Source organism: Martes martes, assembly GCF_963455335.1.
Source record: "Martes martes genome assembly, chromosome: 2".
Lineage (NCBI taxonomy): Eukaryota > Metazoa > Chordata > Mammalia > Carnivora > Mustelidae > Martes > Martes martes.
The window spans coordinates 183,537,713-183,560,315 of NC_137889.1; the positions used below are offsets into that span (position 1 = coordinate 183,537,713).

The following is a 22,603-nucleotide window of genomic DNA, read 5'->3' on the forward strand; positions in this document are numbered from 1 at the left end:
CAACAACAATCAGAAACAAACAAATGCAGAAATGTTTGCCGGTTTTCTGAACTGAAGTTTTTAGTACATTCACGTTGTGTTTCAGTCATCTCTTTTTAATGTAAAATGGTGACAGTAATTTTCTATTTTCTGCACTTAATTTAATTAATCTTTCAGAAATGCTAGAGCAGAGCTTTTCTAAGGAGTGTTGCAGTGTTTGCTGCAGCAAATCAAGTTCCTATTGTGACACTGGCCGTGGAGGCTGAGTCATTGCTTTGGATGGGACAGAGTGTTTCCTGAAGTCAGACACCTATCATCTCTCTCCAGCGCTCACTCTCCTGCTGCCCTTCACAGAAGTCAAGTAAAAGTCAAACTAACCGTGCTTAGTTAAGGTAGCAGATCATTTGCGCTTCTGATCATTGTATACAGGCAAATATATTTTCCTGGTATTCAACTAATTCATTTCTTTCTTTCTTCTTTTAAATAAGATTCAGGCCGGGCGCCTGGGTGGCTCAGTGGGTTAAAGCTCTGCCTTCAGCTCAGGTCCTGATCCCGGGGTCCTGGGATCGAGCCCCGCATCGGGCTCTCTGCTTGGCAGGAAGCCTGCTTCCTCCTCTCTCTCTCTGCCTCCCTCTCCGCCTACTTGTGATCTCTGTCTGTCAAATAAATAAATAAAATCTTTTTTAAAATAAATAAATAAATAAATAAGATTCAGGCAAGATACAGGCCGTGTTGTGTTTCTCATGTGGTTCCTCGGTCTGTCGTTCCCGGGAGTGGTGTCTGCATGTGCCCTAGGTAGATAGATGGAGAGGAGGACGGGCAGGAGGCACTCGCCAGGACCTGCGCTTGCCAGTCCCATCCTGCTGGCCAGACCACCCAGCCGGGTCTCACATCTGCAGTGCGCTCCTTGGTGAATCTTTATTTTTATCAGATATAGGGGAAATGGAACTTCCTTGAGATGCCATTTTCCTCTCCTCTGAACCTAGAAAAGGCTGAATAGAACTAAAGCAGCTAATCTCTCTCATATCCCTTATTTTTTCACTGATATCTTCTAATGAGAAGATTGCATACCTTCCCCTGGGGCCACACGTGAGAGGCGACTGGATGAAATGAGCAGACCTAGAGATGACATCAGGGTCAGGAGGGAAAGCGTGCGCAATAGCATGGTGGGCACTCCACTGTTTCACTCAGGTTTCTCAGAGCAACTTCACGGGCAGAATCCTGAGGGGAATACTCCACTGGCCGTTTTCTCCTTACTGGAAGCAGAATCATGTCAAATGCCAACTCAATAGTACCCATACCTAACCTGAGTCCTGCTGAAGAAGTTTCTCTCATGACTTAGGGAGTGCCCTACTGGGTCGTGCGTCCCACAGATTGCAGGATCTCTGACTGGGTTAACTTACCAGGTAGAAGAATCTCATAGGTTTGATCAGGAAACTTTGGACTTCAGTAATCAGCCCAGAAGGTGAGTATGTGGAATGTGAAGGAAAGGCTCTGGACTTGTCCTGAACTGGGAAACGGGAGGGAAAGGCTGCCAACATTAACTTTAATGCCGTTGGAGTGTAACCTCCAGCTTTTTACCTCTGTGGCAGCAACTTTATACAACGGTGTATTTCCCAAGCACTGTTATTAGTGAAGTACCTAAGTTCTCCAAAATATTAAGAGTGCATTCAGAGTCAGCACTCTGTAGATGATTCCCACTCACCTACATTTTACCAGGCTCTGTTGAATGGGGGACGAAAGGGTGCATTAGAGCTGGGGCAGAGGACTTACCCATAAGCTAAGCTTTGTGCTCTGCAACCATCATCCGTCGTGAAGGTTGTGGGGAAAGTGAGGCTAAAAACCACTGTGGCATGAGCCCCTTTGCAAACTCTGTCTTCTCCTTCTTCCTCATAAGAGCTGGGGCCCAGATAGAGTCAGTATCTGTTGAAGCTCTTTATTCTCTCTTGCTAGATCAGTCTTAGTCTCTGAAGCACTATTCTCCTGATAGCCTTTTCTCAGCTGGCTTATTTCTGTGTTGTGAGCAATTAATAACAGAGCGGCCACTTTTCCAGCTGTGTGACTTGGCCGTCATTGAGTGGCCACTGACAGTAACTTGGGAATCTGAAGAAAAGCCCATTTTCACAGTTACATGAGGGACCTCAGGTCCTTTCCTCTTTCCCCATAGCTGGAAGTCTTCAGTTAGTAACTGGGAGGGGAACCCTCACTGGAAAGTTGTATTGTGATGCTTGGGAGAGGATTTTGCATGGGATGCTTCATACTTGCAGCACTCCACGGTGTTTTATCAAGAGAAACTGTATGAAAGAGTGAATTCTGCAAGGCAGAGGATAATTCGAAATGGTACACCCTTCCCCCCAGTAAATAAGTAAATGAATAAACCATCACAGCAGCACCAAAATGGGGAATTAATCTTTCAAGTGGAGGGGCTGTGGAGGCCTGTTGGAGAATACTCAGCACATTGTCCTCGTGCAGGCTCTGGGCAGACCAGGAGCGTGATTTGCTTCCCACTGAAAAGGTGGGGGCATCAGGGAGGCGGGCACTGAGCAATTTGTTTTCAGAACTTCCGCCGTTCAAGTTATTAGAGAATATTTCTTTTTTTTTTTTTAAAGATCTTATTTATTTATTTGACAGAGGGAGAGATCGCAAGTAGACAGAGGCAGGCAGAGAGCGGGTGTGGGAGCAGGCTTCCCACTGAGCAGAGAGCCCAATGCGGGGCTCGATCCCAGGACCCTAGGATCATGACCTGAGCTGAAGGCAGAGGCTTTAACCCACTGAGCCACCAGGCGCCCTAGAAGATATTTCTTGAAATAACTTGTCCTGAGTCAGAGCTGGCATTTAACTAGGAAAAATACACATTTGAGGGACGTGGTTTTGCTCACACATGAAAGACTGTGTTTTAACCTTCTGGCAATTAATGTGCTCGCTTTGAGCTGGAACTACAGCTCAGTCAGAAGTATTTATTAGGTCCCTTTGCTCCCACCACCATTAGGCAGGTCACTTAAGGGTTGCAAGGAAGCAGAAGACACTGCCCTCCTGGAGCTTACCATCTGCTTGCCAAGATAGCATAAGCATGGATTTAAACAAATTGAGATGTAAGCAAGGCTCAATGCATTACTGAGACACACTGAATTTCACTAAAATACCAGGCCCCTACCTCCATAGTTGTCTTTCAGGGCCTGCTCTCCCTCCACAAGGTCCTCTTGGATCATGTCAGAGGAAGAAAGATTCCTCCTGAAACGTGTCTGTCTGTTCTTGACCCCAGAGCCTTGCAGCATATTTACGGAGTCCAGTGACATTATCAGGACATAGGTTGGTTTCTAGCCCACCCAGAAAAAAGGAGACTCACCTCATGGTTCTTTGAACTCTAATTTTTTTTTTTTTTAAGATTTTATTTATTTATTTGACAACCGGAGATCACAAGTAGGCAGAGAGGCAGGCAGAGAGAGAGGGGAAGCAGGCTCCCTGCTGAGCAGAGAGCCCAATGCGGGGCTCGATCCCAGGACCCTGAGATCATGACCCGAGCCGAAGGCAGAGGCTTTAACCCACTGAGCCACCCAGGCGCCCCTAATTTTAAATTGTGTATGTGTGTATTACTGACTACGTATCTGGTGTATCACAAATACTACTTATTTATGTGTTTGTCTAGAACTGTAGGCAACTCGAAAGAGGGTTAACATTATTTTCCTGCTCTCTAGAATACTACTGTGTGCCAGTGGGACTTACTTGTTCTGGGATTGCGGTAAAACAGAATAAAGAAATTTTATTTACATCTTCTGAGTAAACCTGAATTACTCGGAAAAATATCTAAATATAAAATATTTATATATATATTTATATTTAATTTAATTTATATTTAAATTTAAATATAAATTAATTTAAATATAAATAATTTATATTTATATTTAATTTATATTTAAATATATATATTTATATATAATATAAAAATATCTAAATATTAAAATATCTAAATAAAATATCTAAAGCTCTTCTTTCTCATTATATACTTCCTTACATTTTTTTCCCTCTTCATTCTCCTTTTTCCCATTTTGCTTCCTTATTGCCATTCTTCTCTCCCCTCTCTTCTTCATCTTTTTTTCTTTTCTTTTCTTTTTTAAGATTTTATGTATTTGTCAGAGAGAGAGAGAGAGCACACACACAAGCAGAGGGAGAAGCAAGCAGATCTTGGAGAGGGAGAAGCAGACTCCCCGCTGAGTAGGGAGCCCAATGCAGGGCTCGATCCCAGGACCCTGGAATCATGACCTAAGTGAAAGGCAGATGCTTAACTGACAAAGCCAACCAGGTGCCCCTCTTTTTCATAATATCTAAGAAATGCCATGTAAAGGTCAATACATACCCATTCATTAATTCAATGAATTTCTTAATACTAACAGCACTGTACTAGCTAATCTTTTTTGAATCCTTACTAGGTGCCAGATATTCTGCAAAATGTTTTATATGCAGTATATAATCAGTAAGCTACGTATTATTATTATCCCTATTTTATAGACAAGAGAACAGAAACTTAAGACATTAGGGAACTTGTCCAAAGTCTCATAACTAGTAAGTAAGTAAACTGAGGCTCAAACCCTTCAGAGGTCATATGCTTCATGTAGAGTGAGGTCTCGGTCACGTAGTGTCTGCAGTACACACTTCTGGAATGCAGCAGAAGAATTAAGAGCATGGTGTTTGGAATTAGACAGACTTGGTTTGACTCAGCATAGCCATATATTAGCCATATTAACAGTGGCTGGATAATTCTCCAAGCCTTGGCTTCCTCACCTACAAATGTCTTACCAAGTGGTTGGGAAATATTACATGTAAAACTTCAAACCCAGCACGTAGCCAAAGTTTAATAACGTTTGCTAGAATTCTTATTTATGGATTAAAATAGCATGTGTCCCTTCTGCTATTAATTTCATTTAATTACAAATATGCTTGCAATATTTTTCATTGTTCTCAGTAACCATAGGGAATTTACCATTAATGAATGTGTCTTAAGTATTTCTTGAATCTGTTCTTGGCCTCATCCTGTGCAGTTCTTTTTTTTAAAGTTTTTATTTTAATCCCAGTTAGTTACCACACAGTGTGATGTGAGTCTCAGGTGTATAGCACCGTGATTTAACACATCGTCCACCACCTGGTGCTCACCACAAGTGCCTTCCTTAATCCTCCTCACCTCCTTCGCCCATCCTCTCATCCTGCTCCCCCTGGCAGCCAGCAGTTTGTTCTCTAGAGTTAAGAGTCTGTTTCTTGGTTTCCCTATCTCTCTCTTTTTTATCCCCTTTGCTCATTTGTTTTGTTTCTCAAATTCCACGTCTGAGGGAAACCACATGGTGTGTCTTTCTCTGACTGACTGACTTTGCTTAGCATAATAGCATAAGATTCTAGCTCTATCCATGTTGTTGCTAATGGCAAGATTTCATTCTTCTTTATGGCTGAATAATATTCCTGTGTGTGTGTGTGTGTGTGTGCGCGCACGTATCACAATCTTTATCCATTTGTCGATGGAGGGACACTTAGGCTGCCTCCGTAATTTGGCTATTATAAACAATGCTGCCATTAACCTGGGTGCGTGAATCCCTTTGAACATCTTGTGAGGTTTTGGAGGTTAGTAACAAGCTCTAAAATTTCCCACACATTGTCTAAGGGAGCATAATACAGTACTTCCAATTTATGGTTCCAGAATGATCTTCAGTCTTCTGCCTAATACCCTGGTGCTTCGTCAGGACTTTGGATACTGATCTAGGAAAGAAATCCATGAAAACCTGATGGAGAAGCATAGAATATTCTGCAACAGTCTGCCGCCTTCTGACCTGAGTGCCTGTCTAGCAGGCTGGAGATCAGGCTCAACATACGGAGACCGGTTTTCTTTACTCTTGGCATCTGACCTTGTTCAGCTAGCTTAGCTTCTCCAATATGATATGGAAATGGTAGCGACTTCACTACCACTCCCAACTCCTTGAAATTGTTGTATGAAAGGCACTTGAAAAGCATTAAGTAACATGATTCAGCAGAAATGAATCCGGTACACAGATTTGATTTCCTGCCTAAAGTTTTATATTGCAGGAATAGTCTGTCAAAGGTAAAGTGGAGTACTTTTTCAAAGTTATGCCCCCCGTTATGAGTTTTTAAGTTATCCCCCAAACCAAGATCAGCAGGCACAGAATCTCAGGTTTAATAAAGCTTCCTTCTTTAATTAAGAAGTGGGAGCTTTGGGGGCATCTGGGTGGCTCAGTGGGTTAAAGCCTCTGCCTTCGGCTCAGGTCATGATCCCAGGGTCCTGGGATTGAGCCCCGCATTGGGCTCTCTGCTTGGCAGGGAGCCTGCTTCCTCCTCTCTCTCTCTGCCTGCCTCTCTGCCTGCCTACTCATGATCTTTGTCTGTCAAATAAATAAATACAATCTTTTAAAAGAAAAAAAAAGTGGGAGGTTTTGTTCAACTCTGAGATAGTTTCAGTGCTTGAGAAACAGACTGATCCAAGCCCAAGGAGAGATTGTGACAACGGGGCACAGCAGCTCTGGCTTTGGCGACACCGAGTGACTGACGGCTCCAGCCGCTCTCTGCTTGCTTGTGACAGCACGGCTTTCCTGGCTTCCTTTAGCCAGAGTGACTGCCACGTATGCACTGGCTTGTGTTGATGAACAGTTGCTGACTCTTGCATCTGAACGTCTAACTCACTGGGAAGTGTGGCAGTTTCTCTTGATGAGCATTTCTGAGATATTTTTGACTTGACCTGGAGAAAGAACTATTTCATGTCAGAACATATGTGTATATAAATTTGTGTCTAAAAACACACCTAAACACACACACATGTAAACTAGAAACAAGTTTCATGAACTCGAGCTCACTCTATTTTGTATTCCACATTATTCTCTTCTTTTCTGCTTAGTCTTAAAGGACTCTTGTCATGGCCCACTGCATTGATTGGAGGGTCTGCTGAATAGGCTGTCACCCATTATTTGAAAGACACTAGCCTGAGGATTCCCCTTAGTCCAGACCTCATTGGGCTTCCCATGCCCTCAAGGGAAGACACATACCACCTTCGTGACCCCGACACTACGACTAGACCCTTTTGACTTTCGGGTAGAGAGAGCCTCATTAGCTGCTCCCTGGGGGGTTTCTCCTAGTCAGACTCCAGCTTTTTCTCATAGGAGCCAGAATCTTGAAAACTTTGTGAATTTTGAAAAGCAACTTACTCTCCTAAATTTTGAGTACTAGCAGGTGTCAGGAACCCAAGAGTTCCTGTGCTGTGCCAGGGCTGGTTCAGTGCTCTGTACACAGGAGGACTACGGCAACTATTTGCTCATCAGTCATGGTCTGGGCTCTGCACTGAACACAGTGGAAACGGACCCTCACAGAGACAGCACTGACTTGTGATGGACACGATAGTACGGCTTCTCCATAGATGGGCGGAGTTGAATAGACAGCATATAAAGTTGTAGGGTTATTAGGTGAGGTAAGAGTCCAGGGAGGGCATACATTCCTGAATATATAAGACACCAAGAAAATCAGACAGGCATTCTGCTCCGATCTGAGGCTCACACATGGGTCACTTTTCTTAGAAAACGTGACTGAGTCAGACCTCAGGATGGCAATGGCATGATGGAGGTTGGAAATTCAAGTTCTTGGTTTCTTCTGCATCACCATTGTCATTCCTAGCAATAGGGACCTGGATCCTGACACAAACAGAAGGAATGATTTGGTCCTCTTTTACCAACTTGCAAAATACGTTATTGCCTCTCCCAAGCCCTAGACATCCTTAATTTTGCTAAATAGACATGGTGTTAACAAAACTAGCATCATTTAGGGACAAACCAGAATTAGAGAAAACATAATTAATAGGTAGCTTATGAAAAGAGTTACGAATTTTATGAGCTTGCCTTGCTTTTTAAGGAAAGAGTTCATAGAATTTTAGAATGGTTGTGGGTGGGGGAGGGGACCTGAGATAGCATATGGTTTAGTCACCTCATTTTATAGATGTGGACGCTGCGGTTTCAGGAAGCTAGTATATAGCAGAGGTGACTAAATAAGGCCACATCTTCAAGACTCTGAGGCTCGCTTCGCCATATTCACACAACCTCTTGAAGTGAAGAACGTTTGTCCTCTGGTAAGAAACAGTGAACAAAAATGTCATAGTGTTAGCCACTAGTCGGACTTGGTGATGCTAAAATGGGCAAACAAGCAGCAATATTTGCCCAGAGGGGCCGCATTTAGATAACAAAATTCAGGCCACAACCTTTGTGGTTTGGGAGCAACATCTGCAAGGTTTCCTGATGTTAGTTGTGGAGCTCCTGTGACTCCTTGAAGCATCTCATTTCGCGCAGTGAGTTGTATGGCAAACATTAGCATTTCTAAGACACCGTCACTACAGAATGTAGATTACCTCACAAAAGTGATTCCCAACCAGGAAAGGACAAAGGACAGCTTTGGTTTTCTCCCCTACTCCCACATCACACAGACCCAGTGGTTACTAGTCAGAGACATCACATCCAAGAGTGAAAATTTAAATCATGGACCCTTGCCATCTCAAAATTAGATCACTATTTATTTCACCAATGTCTGGCATATGAATTAATGGAAAGGTTCTACAAAACTCGTAGTGGGTTTTGTTGTTGTTGTTGTTGTTTTCCTCCCTCCCTAGAATAGGGCAATGCCAGAGTGAGTCTGTTACCTGTCTGAGTTGTTGTCCAAGAGTTAGTCTAAGAATGAGAAATCTGGGGGGAGGACAGTGATTCTCAAAGAACCGTGTTGTCCCTGCCTCGTGCTGCCAATAAGAACAGAACAAGGAGCAAAATAAACTTAATATTAGCAGAAGAGAATGGGTTTCAGATCAAGGAAGAATAGCCCGACAGGACTGCTGACACAGACTGGAACACTGAGATGACTAGATTTTTTTTTTCTTTTACAACAATTTTTTTTTCTGTTTTCAGAAATGATAACAAGGGAGCTCTATCTACAAATAGGCACAGAGGACCAGGTGGGTTCTTATTCGTTTCTTAGACCATCTGAACACTCATGGTTTCATTCTGCTGTCCCTGAGGTCTGTTTTTCATAGGTCATCCACGCAAGCAATAAGCACTTTGCCTGGTGGGTCTACGACAGGTTAGTGTCACTTTGACCTTGGTCCACTTGCCGCTGGTGCCACCTCAGGAATTTTGGCTAAGTTATTAAGAACTGTTGCTCACATAGTAGAACTAGTGACTTCTGTCCTTTATTTCTAAGAACTTTTACATATTCAGGCATGGTTTGAGATTTCAACCCCAAACTCTATCCAGCAGGAACTGAGATTGTACCTGCCCCTAGGTTTAAAAAAAAAAATATTAGTGAATCAAATCATTCTGTCATCTGTAACTAAATAATTATTTCACTAACCTTTATTGAGTCTGTGTTGTATCAGTAATTACTATAGTTTTTGTCACGATTTCCAGCTATCTAACCACTGAACTCATTCACGGTTAAGCCAGTCACAACCACCCAAGTTCCTAAATGTCCTCTACTCAATAGTCCTCAATAAACATTACATTCTTTAGGGCTTATTTCTGGTTTATCAGCACCACCCAGCTCTCAGTTTAATGAAGGTATTGATGTAAAGACACACAGACTTTGAAATCGTTACTAGTACAAAAGTACCAAACCAAGATACTGAATCTTTTAAAAATCAGCTTGTTTTTCAAAGAAATCACTGGACACGTAAGAATGTCAGAGAGGCTGAAGACGTGTAAGCATGGTGCTGGGATCTGGTGAGCAGGAGGGAGCTCCTAGAGTACTAGAATAGTCTGGTTACTCTAGGCATAGTGGTAAGCCACTTTCATGCCGGAGAATGGGAAATAAATTGCACTGAAGTTCGGGGGCCTTTCACACGAGCAAAGTTTCTTGAGGTCTAGTGGTCTGGAGCATGTTGTGATATCTCTCCTAAGGTGAAAGGTAAGTCATTGCATCTGGCCCGTCCTGCCACCAGCAAGAGGTACAACACCTAGGAGGTCTCTGGTTTTGAGAGGCAGTGTGTTCCTTTTCTGTGTGTGGCCATTTACTGAGTGACCAAAACTCTGCTAATTCTGAGTAATGCCCAGAACAAGAGAAGGTTCTGTAACGGGCCTGGGCTGCCATGCCAGCTGCTCTGCCATTTGGTCATTTGGTCCAGCAGGTCCGGTGGTGCCTGAGTGTCGTCGACAGAGAGGGAGACTGTGTAGAGCCTTTGGCAGGCTCTCTAGGAATCACAGCAAACACTCAGGATCTGGGGCAAAACCCTACTATCCTCTGCAGATGACTCCGTGTCTTTTGAGAAACAGCTTTTGGCTTGCTAAGGCTAGGCAGTGTTTGGCTTAGTAGCCGCTGAACACTTCACCATCCACCACCAAGTTACCATGTGACCTGAGCTGCCTCTCATGAACTGGGTGTTGTCTGACCCACCAAGCCATAAGGCTGGGTGTGCACAATATTCCATTATCAAAAGGAAGTAGTATATGCAAGATCAGGTTCAAGCAGGCCCATAAAGCACAAAGTTATAGGAAGAAGTGGCCTGATTACCCATGGTCCCCATTCCTGCTAAACTGCCTTCTCTCTCCCATCCCTTTCCTACAGCCTCATGGGGCGATCCCTACGACTAGCTAACTGAGGAAGAGAAAACTTAGTTCTGGATTATGGATAGTTTTGCATGATATTAAGGCACCACTCAAAAGCTGTCCTACTGCAGCCCCATTCCGAGACAGCCCCAAAGGACAGTGGTGAAGGGGACTCCTCCCAGTGGACAGAACTTCAATCAGCACTTGTGATTGTTTGTTTTGCTTATAAGGAAGAATGGCCAGAGGTACAAGTCTATTAAAGTCCGTAGGTAATAAGTAGCCAGTGGTTTAGATGGTCAGAGACTTGGAAGGGTTTTGATTGGAAAATCGGTGACAAAGAGGTGGGTAGACCTCTCTGAATGGGCAAAGGATTGCAGGATAGTCATGTCCCATGTAAATGCTAACTAAAGGATGACTTCAGGAGGATTTTGATAACCAAGTGCATAGGATGACACATTTTATGGGTACCTGTCAACCCCTTTCCCCATCTACTTGCACTGAGCCTGTGAATGCAATAGTGGCAGGGATGGAAGTTATACGTGAGCCCAGCAACACTGACTTCCACCAGCCAAGGCCAACAGAGACCTACACTGAGCCCCCAGTACGGCACCATGCCCTGGGATGAACAGTTACCTACCTACAGATTCATTACATTGGACCACTTCTATCATGGAAGGAGCAGCGCTTTGTTCTTACTAGAACAGACACTTAACTCTGGACACAGATTTTCCTTTTTTGCACACAGTGCTTCTGCCAAAACTGTCATCTGTGGACTTATCTGCTTGACCCAAACATCCCTTCTGAGGAAGGAACTTTATAGGCCTATGTTCATGGAATTCACTGGTCTCACCATGTTCCCATCATTCTGAAGCGGCTGGCTTGATGGAATGGTGGGATGGCCTTTAGAAGTCTCAGCTGCGGTGTCAGCTAGGGGCAGCACTAGGGCCGGGACTGTTTCTCTCACAGCCTGGCTCCATGGGTCTAGGAGTAAAGGGCTAGAAATAGAAATGGTGCACTATTACTCCTAGTAACCCCCTAGGAGAATTTTCACTTGCCATCCCCTTGACCTTAGGTTCTGCTTTTCTCGAGTTCTTAGTTGCAGTGGGAGGAGGAGTGCTTCCACAGGGGAACACAACAGTGATTCCATTGAACCAGTAACTGAGACTGTCACCCAGCCTCTAGAACTCCCTCATGCCTCTCTGTGACTTGATGAAGAAGAGGGTAACTGTACTGGCCAGAGTGATTGATCCTGACTACCAAGGGAAAATTGGGCTGCTACCGTACAATAGAGGTAAGGAAGATTACGTCTGGAAGATAGGAGGTCTTTCATGGCATTTCCTAGTACCTCTGGGTCCTGTGAAGTAATTGAAAACTTCAGCAACCCAGTTCAGGACAGCTAATGGCCCAGGTTTGAGGGAATGTAGGTTTGTGTCACCTTCCCAGGCAAAGAACCGTAGCCAACTGAGTTCCTTGCCAAGGACAAAAGGATGTGGAATGGGTAGTGGCACAAGATGGCTACAAAGATTACATAGGAAGATTACATGCACGAGTTCGTGTAAATATACATCTACATATAACGAAAGCTATGACCACATGGCCAGTTGCTAAAACAAGGACTCATAGTTATGGGTATTTCTTTCTTGTTTTGTTATGAATATGGTTGTATATATGCCAACCAAATATTTTTGTTTTCTTCCCTCTCCTCTCCTTATCCTTTAATGGAAGATGTATTAATAATAGCATTAGACCTCAGTACGCAAGTTATAGGAGAAGTGTAACTATTACTCAAGGACTTTGCATCCTTTTCTGGGGAGCGGGTGTGTGTGTTTTCAAATGTTTGTGGGCTATCTGTATCACGTTAGTGGAAGGATGACTTTGTTACTGACTTTATTTGGAGATTAAATGTGGTTAAAGGAGATGTATATGGGTGCCAGGTTGACATAGGGTGGAGTGTGATGATAATTTTTTTTAAAATTTTATTTGTTTGTTTAGAGAGTACATACATGAGCAGGGGGAGTGGCAGAGGGAGAGGAAGAGAAAATCTTAAGCAGACTCCCTCAGAGTGCGGAGCCTGATGCGGGGTCCATCTCACGACGCTGAGATCATGACCTGAGCTGAAATCAAGAGTCAGACACTTAACCAGCTGAGCCACCCAAGTGGCCAGGGGTGTGATGATCATTTTGATGTGTCGGCTTGGCTAGGCTATAATCCCTAGCTATTTAATCAAACAAAAATACTGCTTAATTGAACTGTTGCTGTGAAGGTACTTTGTAGATGTAATAAAAGCCCATAATTCATTGACTTTAAGTAGGGGAGATTATTCAAGATAATCTGAGTGGGCTTGAATCAATAAATTAAAAGGACTTGGGGTACCTGGGTGGCTCAGTCAGTTACGTGTCTGACTCTTGATTTTGGCTCAGGTTGTGATCTTAGGTTGTGAAATTGAACCCCGCATTGGGCTCTGCACTGGACGTGGAGTCTGCTTGGGATTCTCTCTATCCCTCTCAACAGATAGATAGACAAACAGAAAGACAGGCCCCTTAAAAATGGACTAAGGCTTCCCTGAGAGAAGAAATTCCATCTGTGAACAGCACCTTCAATCCGTGCTCATGAATTCTCGCCTGCCCTTCCTGAGGACTTGCTCTGTGCATTTCAGACTTACTTAGCCAGCCACTGCTTGGTGTAGGCCAATTCCTTACAGTAAATCCTTTACTATATCTTACACACACACACACACACATTTCTGCCTCTATCTCCTACTGATTCTGTTTCTCTAATTAAATCCTGATCGATACAGCCTCTGATGTCCCTAAAGCTTTTGTCCTACTGCACTAAATCTGCAGGGTAAGGTAGCAGGCGGCTCTCCCTGCCAATATTTCCCACTCAAAGTCAGCCTGATTTTTTTACTCACAGCACGCTCTGAAACTCAAGTGGCATAATCTGGCAGTCAAAAGAACCAGCACCCACACATCTTCTAGCATGTGGGAGAAATGTGGCCAGACACTGAGGCTTCACATAAGCAATCATGTCTGCCTCTGTTACTATTTCTAAATATTATTTGGTGTTGCTTGTGAATTGTTGTAAAACATGTCAAAGGAGGTTCTGAGATGAATCAATGGGAAAAACAGAAAATTGAAAAACTGATGTGGTTTTGAGAAAATAGCAGGCCCAAGAAACCTGCCAAGTCATTGTGATTTTAATCGATAGGTCCCTGCTTAGTCCTGGGTTAAGTACAGACATAACTCAGTAGGTTTCATGTAGGTATTTACATTCAGGGCTGCTTTAATGTGACCTATACATTGCCCCAAATCAACATGCTGTACAAAATCATAAGACAAAAACCAAGTCTAATGGGAAAAATGGCGTATTAACACACGAGAAAATGATCAATGACATATTTTAAAAGAATAGGACCTTAATAAAAAATAGTAGCAGGTTTCCACCTATTAAGTGGTAATGAAATACATAAGTACTACAGTAAATATGACAAAGCCTTGAAAAAGACCTGAAGTTTGCTTGCGGACTGGTCCATTGGAAGGGCTGCGACTTGTGAGTTCTCGGGAGGTAGGGGATGGCAGGTTATCCGAAATTGGACAGAAGGCTGCAGTACCACCTGTGTTAATGAGCGAGTGTATCTTTGAACACAGGTGGCGGTCTGGGGTAACTAGTAGATATTTGAGGTATGTGCCTGTGTGCAGTTTGCTACATAACCTCACTTCGACTGGGTACACTATTCTGCATTCGCCTCGTGTTTCTCATGGATGAGATAGTGTAGATCCATCACACTGGGACACGCTTGCATTGTCAAAACAAGTGTGATTACAGGAGCGACTGTACTACGTAAAGAGATCACCATTGTTTATCTGTATTTTCAAAATCTCAAAAACTTTTGGAAGCTTGGCACAAGTTTATTTATTAGCAAAACTTAAGGTGAATATAGATGTTTTTTCAGAAATCCTGCATTTGATGATAAAATGCTGTCACAGACCCCACTGGGGTTTAAATACACCTTTATATGTATAATCTGAAAAGTTCTGATCTCTAAGACACACCTGCCCTGAAGGGATAGGGACCAGTGGATGTGTATTACTGAGTGCAGACATCATGGCGGGTTCCATAGAGGTAGGAGGAAGAAGGCGCAGCGCCTGTACCCAGGGACCTTACAGTCTGGGAGCCGTAGCGTGCTCTGTGGTATTGGAGTAGACGTCTACACAGATGAACAGAGGATGGAGTCATTCTCTCAGGCCAGAGTGTTTAAGGACATCTTTCCAGGGATCTTGACACCTGGAATGTATTTAGGGGGAACAGTTAGGAGTTCTCTGGGTAAATGCAGAAAGGTATTCCAGGTAGGAGTACATGAGTAAAGGTGTGAAACCACAGAGACACAGAAGATCCAAAGTGACCGCTTTACTATCACACTGTAATGTGGTCTCTTAGTTTGCTGAGACTACACAACAAAGCACTACAGAATGGGGGACTTAAACTACATGCTTTATTGGCTCATGATTCTGGGGGCTAGCAGCCTAAGATCAAGGTTTTGTTGGTGTTGAGCTTTCTTTCCTTGGCTTGTAAATAGCCATCTTCTCCTTGTGTCCTCCCATGGTCCTGTTTTTATGTGTGTCTGTCCGAATCTCTTTTTATTAGGACACCCGTCATATTGGAACACGGCCCATGTAATGACCTCATTGTACCTCAATTACCTCTTTAAAGACTGTCTCCAAATACAGTCATATTCTGAGGTACCTGGGGGTTAGGACTTTATTTAACATATGAATTTTGAGTGGACACAGTTCAGCAGTTCAGTTCATAACAGATGGTGTGGCACAGAAGTGTGAGCAAAGCACACGGAAGCCAGAGGCAGGTGTGGTCAGTTATTGTATTGTTGGGCTTGGTGACTTGGGAAAATCTTCAAGGACATAGGTCTTAAAGAATGAATAGAAGTTCATCAGGTTGAGAAGGAAGAAGATGATATTTCTGTCTGAGGAAACAGCAAATCCAAACTTTAGGCCTGCCTCAGAGGTATCAAACATATGCCCTAGCCCATCCACATGAGTGTGTGCCGGGCCTGGTGTTCCCTGGTTTGGGTTGGTCACTGCACTCCCTGCCCCTGACTTGTGAACGCCAGTCACCACCAGCCCTGGGCCTCTTACCATTTGTTCCAGGGACCCCAGCCCTCTTCTAAAAGAGTATTATTGATCCTGTCTCTTCATTTTCTGAATCAACAAAAGGCAAATAGCTACCTCCCTCTGTGCTTCCCCAGAAAAGGAGACAACACTTCCTTCCTCCCTCACATAACTTGACAGCCACTGTAATACCCCTTCCCGCCTCTCTGGAAGCGGAATCTCAGTCTTTAGTCTTTCTATGACATGGCACAGGACGTGCGGCCTCCCTGACACGATGCCAACTCCTTCGGTAAAATGTATTGGGATTACTGGATGCAGTAAAAATGTGATAGCCGGAGCGCCTGGGTGGCTCAGTGGGTTAAGCCTCTGTCTTCAGCTCAGGTCATGATCTCAGGGTCCTGGGATCGAGCCCCGCATCGGGCTCTCTGCTCAGCAGGGAGCCTGCCTCCCCATCTCTCTCCACCTGCCTCTCTGCCTACTTGTGATCTCTCTCTCTCCTTGTCAAATAAATAAATAAAACCTTTTAAAAATAATTAAAAAAATAAACCTTTTAAAATAATAATAATAATAATAATAATAAAATAATAATAAATAAATAATAATATATTTATATATAATATATATTTATATATAATAAATAATAAATAAATAAAAATAATAAACAATAAAATGATAAAAATATATAATATATAATATATATAATATATATATTATAATATAATAAAAATAACAAAAAATGTGATAGCCACCAAGTGCCTGTGGATCACCATACTTCTAGTAATTTTTTTTTTTTCTCTAAGGGTGGAAGAGACAGAGAATCTTAAGCAGTCTCCACGCCCTGCACGGGAGCCCAATGCAGGGCACAATCTCACAACCCTAAGATTGTGACCCGAGCCAAAATCAAGGATCAGATGCTTTACTGAGTGAACCGCCCAGGTGCCCCTCTAGTAATCTTTTTAAACCGAACAGTTTCTTCTCAAAAGTGTTCTGATGTTCCAGACCTAAGAAAAATGTTGTGAAATTACCTTGAAATTTAATTACATGATTCAGACAGTTGCTGTATACCGTGTCCTAATAAATGCTATTCACATACATGCTTGAAATCAGAGCTTGATGTAAACATTAGGTTTATTTAACCAAAATGCTTCAGTCAACTCACTCGAGTTTACTGAGCACTGTGCTCTGGATTGTAGGGGAGGTGTGTATACGAAATATATGGTACCTAAAGAAAATAAAAGATTTCTGAAAGAGGGGTGCCTGGCTGGCTCCGTCAGTAGAGCAGGCAACTCTTGATCTCAGATTGGAAGTTCGAGTGCCATGTTGGGTGTGGGGGTGACTTAAAAATAAAATTAAATTTAAAAAAGATTTTTGAAAGAAGTAATGAAGACCAGAGATTCCCAGGGTCTGTTCAGAGGAATACTAGTCATGACAGATACCAGAAAGTCAGCCCCGGGAAGCACCGCATATTCTCCGCTCTTTTGGAAAGCGATAATGATACCAGCATATTGAGACTCTGAAAGGTCTCATAGTAAAGAAACATACTGAACTTTATTTTACCTGGAATCTCAAATGTACTGGCCTTTGAATAAGAACTTGGTACCAACCATAGAGCACGTTCTGAGAAACCCCAGACCCAAGACATTTGTGATGCTTAAAATGAACTATGATAGGGAAATTCTGTTTCTCATTTGGAAACACACCATATGAATCCAATGCAGATAAATTGTACATGTTTATTATGTTAGGTTTAGAAATGAAATGAAAATGTAAGAATTGCATTCTTATGACAAATGGAAAATGAATCAGATTTGCTTGACTTAAGCAGTGATTTCTAATTTTTGGGATCTTCTGTATAAACTAGCAATTATGATGATGCAGCCATCAAATGGCATGTAATTATATCCATGAAATAATGGATAATGTGCACTCTTTTAAATGAAAAAAAATCCCTAAAGTGATTATCAGATGATGAAAATAAATTAATTCAATTCAGTACTTAAAGAATGAAAATCACCGGGACCTCTGAAGCAGTCTATGTGCATATATGGTTTCTTTCATGTGAAAAACTGCAACAGAAAATTGCTGAAATATTAAGAAGATGTAGCACCCACTGCCTGTTCTGCTTCAGCAACTTAAGATGGTAAATTTCCAGAGAGGCTGGTAGGCAGATGTCTCATGGCTAGTAAGAGATGGGATCTGGATTCAGACCAAGTAATCTACCTCTGGGCCCCACACACTTAACCCCTAACTAGACCTGCAGCCAGTAAAAACAAATTCAGTAGGAATAACCTTTCTTCTTTCTCCCTTGCCTTCAGCCCCAAAGTTCCAACCACCCAATAAAAGTAGATTTGTGTTATAAAACTCTAAAATGCCATCTTAAATACACTAATGTTGGAGAAGACTTTGCTAAACTATATATACTTCTAATGTATGGCAGTTGTATCTTGGAATGGTTCACATTGGCATTGCAGAAGTGTTCTGCTTTACCATGTTGTTAAAACTGCTTTGGTCTTTTAGGCCCCATCCATACAGAAATATTCACTGTAAGGGTTGGTGTCACCTATGAAGAAGATAGCTGCCAGTGATGACCATGCACTCAATCCAGTTGATTCTGTGGAGACAGAGCACCCCCCCCCAGTCAAAAACTGATCATAAAATAGTTTATCTAATGGATATTTGTAGACTCATGCTCAGGTTTTCATATGATAGTTGTGCCATAGAATTGGAAATGTTTCACAAAATTTAGCTACTTGCTTTTTTGATGTGAGAGATCTTATACCAAACTTTGAGAGTAGTAAAACTGTGGAACCAAGTAAATCTGACTCCCTTTCTGATTTATAAAATTTCATTTCCTATTAATGTCGTTTCCTTATGGTTTGCTGTCGGAATGTAAGGTGGGCCTGAATGTAATTACTGAGCCTTTTCATAAGATTAACCCTGGAAAATTAATTAATTGTCCCAATCAATAATAAAATAATAATAAAAACAAACTTTTAAAATTTTATTTCAGATGTAAAGATATTTCTGACAGGAAATGTATTTTGGAAATGAGGAGGGGAAAATTATTTTTTATAACTCTGGTATGACCAAATACTAAGACTTTGGAGTGTACCTGTAAGCTTCTGCGTTCTGACTTCTCTTCCAAAGAGAAATTGGTGTTCTTCGACCTAGAATCTCTTTTTCTCGTGGTAAGAAGGTTTGGTTTTTTTGGAGGATAGTTCAGGTAGGTTTTACTGTTCTTCTACCTTTCCCATAATAACTAAGGCATTGCTGAAATGGCCTCCAAGTAATTCTTGAAAAGTACGTTGACATTTGGACTTTGACATGTCTTCCCAGATAATGTATGTGTACTCGTGCCAAGTGATTGCCTCCACACCAAGCGTGTGGGACAGAGTGCCAGAGTGCCTGGTTCACTAGCAGCCCTGGAATGGGGCCAGCTCTACGGATGGATCCCGAGGGAGGCCATTGTGGGCTTGTGTAAAACCTATCAAGTTCTCAGCTAAGTCTTCCATATCCTGGGGTCCTCCCAAGGCTGTCTTTATCCCTTCCTTAACTTCATATTCAGCTCCTTCCAAGTTCTATTCACTTTCTGTCTTCCGCAACAATATGACCAGTGCAGACCAATGTTATATGGTGGCTGCCACCATTCTGGACACTGAAGCAATACAAAGAACCGTATCAGCCTCCTGACCATACAGACCACCCATTAGTTAAATACACACGTAACTTATCGCTAGTGTAAAAAACTGTAATTTATCTTTATTTTTTAAATTTTTTTAAAAAAAGATTTTACTTATTTGAGAGAGAGAGCACACGCAGGGGGAGCGGCAGAGGGAGAAGCAGGCTCCCTGAGGAGCAGGGAGGTGGATGAAGGCTTGATCCCAGGACCCTGGGATCATGACCTGAGCCGAAGGCAGATGCTTAACTGCCTGAGCCACTCAAGCACCCCATAATTTATCTTTAATCAGAGTTAACTCCCTTGGTTCCAGCTCAACTGAATACCACCAAATCCCCTTGACTTCAGAGCAAGTGATGATTTTTTTCCCTATCCATAAATTCTGATGTAATCTAAAATTCTCTGCGTAGCTTAAAAGCTAGATGTGTGGGCCCAGACGGGGGATAATGATGTCATAACTGATACTTCTAGAATTTTGCTATGGCCTTTTAGAATATCTCTGATTAGAGAATTAGGGATTAGATATTTCTGCAGTGGGAAAAAGGCAATCAATATAAAAGGAAAAAGGAAGAGTTTCACCTCCTAAATAAGTGAAATGTAGCACAAATTACTGTTTCACCATTTATAATAATGCTGCCAAATCTAGAAATCAGGTATCAGTTACATATTTTGAGTTTTGGACAGTCATAGAGAAAATATTCATTTATTTCATTAGTGCCAAAGACCAGTTATATAATGATACACCTGTACTATCTTAGAGAATTTTTTTAATTTAAAATTTTTAATTGATTCCTTTTTACAAGGTCAGCTCTTTTAACACTGCCCTGATGTTCTTTGATGGTCTTCAAAGACTACGGATTATAATTTTTTAAAGTTATCCATTGATGGGAACCAGAAATAGGTGTCATGAAAATCTCTGGCTTATATTCCCAAATAAGTAACTACTGAAACATACAAGCATTCTGAAATCAAACCCTCCAATTTGTTTCGTTTGTTTTCACCATTTTTAAGTATTATGATTTCAGTTGTATTGCACACACTTCCTATCTTTTATTTTTTTATTTAAATTCAATTTGCCAACATATAGGACATCATTAGTTTCAGATGTAGTGTTCAGTAGTTCGTCAGTTGCATGTAACAGCTAGTCTCATCACATCACGTGCCCTCCTTAATGCCCATCACACAGCTGTCCCACCGCCCACCCACCACCCTTCCAACAATCCTGAGCTTGTTTCCCAGAGTCAAGAGTCTCTCATGGTTTGTCTCCCTCTCTGATTTCTTCCCATTCAGTTTTCTCTCCCTTCCCCTATGATCCTCTGCACTATTTCTTATTTCCTCATATGAGTGAAACCATATGATAATTGTCTTTCTCTGATTGACCTTTTTCATTAGCATAATCCCCTCCAGTTCCGTCCACATCGATGTAATGGTAGGTATTCACCCTTTCTGATGGCTGAGTAATATTGCATTGTATAGAGCAACTGCATCTTCTTTATCCATTCATCTGTTGAAGGACATCTCAGTTCCTTCCACAGTTTGGCTAACATGACAGGATATAAAATCAATGCACAGAAATCAGTTGCATTTCTATACACTAGCAATGTGACTGAGGAAAGAAATCAAAGAATCAATCCCATTTACAATTGCACCAAAAACTGTAAGATACCCAGGAATAAGCCTAACCAAAGAGGTGAAGGATCTATACTCTGAAAACTTCAGAACACTTATGAAAGAAATGGAGAAAGACACCAAAGGGATGGAAAAACATCCCATGCTCGTGGATTGGAAGAATAAATATTGTTAAAATATCTGTGCTACCCAGAACAGTCTATACATTCAGTGCAATCCCTACCAAAATACCATCGACGTTTTTCACAGAGCTGGAACAAGTAATCAAATTTGGATGGAACCAGAAATGACTCCGAATCACCAGAGGAATGTTGTAAAAGAAAGCCAAGCTGGGGGCATCACAATGCCTGAGTTCAAGGTATATTACAAAGCTGTGATCCTCAAGACAGCATGGTACTGTCTGTTAAAAAATAAACACAGCGAAGAGAATTTAAGTCTGGTTTGAGGACTGCATGCCTTAGCACAAAGCCTTATGGATGGGAGGCATCTGATATACCAAGTGCCCTTGCCTCTGAAGTGTGATAGAGCCCATTGTTGTTTTAGGGACCACTGAAGTTTGAAGGCCTCTTTGCATCGCGAGTGAGGATCCCACAGCAGGCTGTTGTCTTTTTGTGACTGGTCGCTGTTCTTTCTGCTTTCTTTGTGTCTTACATCACAGCCCAGGGCCAAGTAGTTTAAACTACTTCTTCTGCACTTCAGACTCTGACTCAGAAAGGCCAGAACTGAAGATCACCATAAAGAATGAGATGGTTACCTTGCACATCTTTAACAGCATTTTTATACCCAGAATTTTCTGTAGACTCTGGCCAGCAGAGGTCCAGGAGTTCTGATTCTCAGATGGGGACCCATACGTGTGTGTTTTGTGCAGGTACTTTTCCATATACTTCGCAAACTTTCTTCTCTTCTTTTCCCTCAGAGCTTCTGTCCCCAGCTTCAGAGATACATTTTCCGTAACATAGACAAGACAGTCCATCTCTCTGTGCCTCAGGCTCCTCATCTGTGATACGGGAATGGTAATATGTCGACCTCATAGGGTCATTGTGAGGATTAACTGAATTAATAATTGGAAAGTTTTTAAAGCAGTGGTGCATAGTAAGGGTTAAGTGATTTTTAAAAAGTGGAGGTGGGGCTGGTGCCCGAGTGGCTCAGGTTAAACATCTGCCGTGGGCTCAGGTCATGATCCCAGGGTCCTGGGATGGAGCCCTACATCGGGCTCCCTGTTCGTGGGAAGCCTGCTTCCTCATTCATGCTCTCGTGCGCGTGCTCTCTCTCTCTCTCTCTCAAATAAATAAGTGAATAAATAAATCTATAATTAATTAAGAAAGATTGACCACTGGGTAAATGACTTCTTAAAGAAAAGGGAGGATCTGAAAAGATGCTTCTTCCGGTACAGGATGATACCCGCTTTCTTCCCTGAGGTAGGAGCGGAGTGATGTGGATGCATCTGTGACTGAAGAAGCGGAAGCGAGCGGTATAACCTAAGATATCCGCCAGAATTGCTGGCCCTGAGCCTGGGTCCCGACGAGTGAAGAAATATACGGAAAGACGTTCATAGCAGCTCTCTGGGGGCTCTTCGTAGTAGATTTTGAAAGGAGGCAGGAGAAAGAAACTGGAAATATATAGGGATGGAGGGA

The 22,603-nt window shown here is 42.3% G+C and overlaps 1 protein-coding gene across 1 annotated transcript in view; it reads left to right on the forward strand.

Annotated features, from left to right (window-relative positions):
- CRACD (capping protein inhibiting regulator of actin dynamics) overlaps nt 1–22,603 on the forward strand; it is a gene marked incomplete at both ends in the record, with an annotated part of 125,746 nt that overhangs the window by 50,558 nt on the left and 52,585 nt on the right. The gene's annotated exons all lie outside the window — the stretch shown is intronic.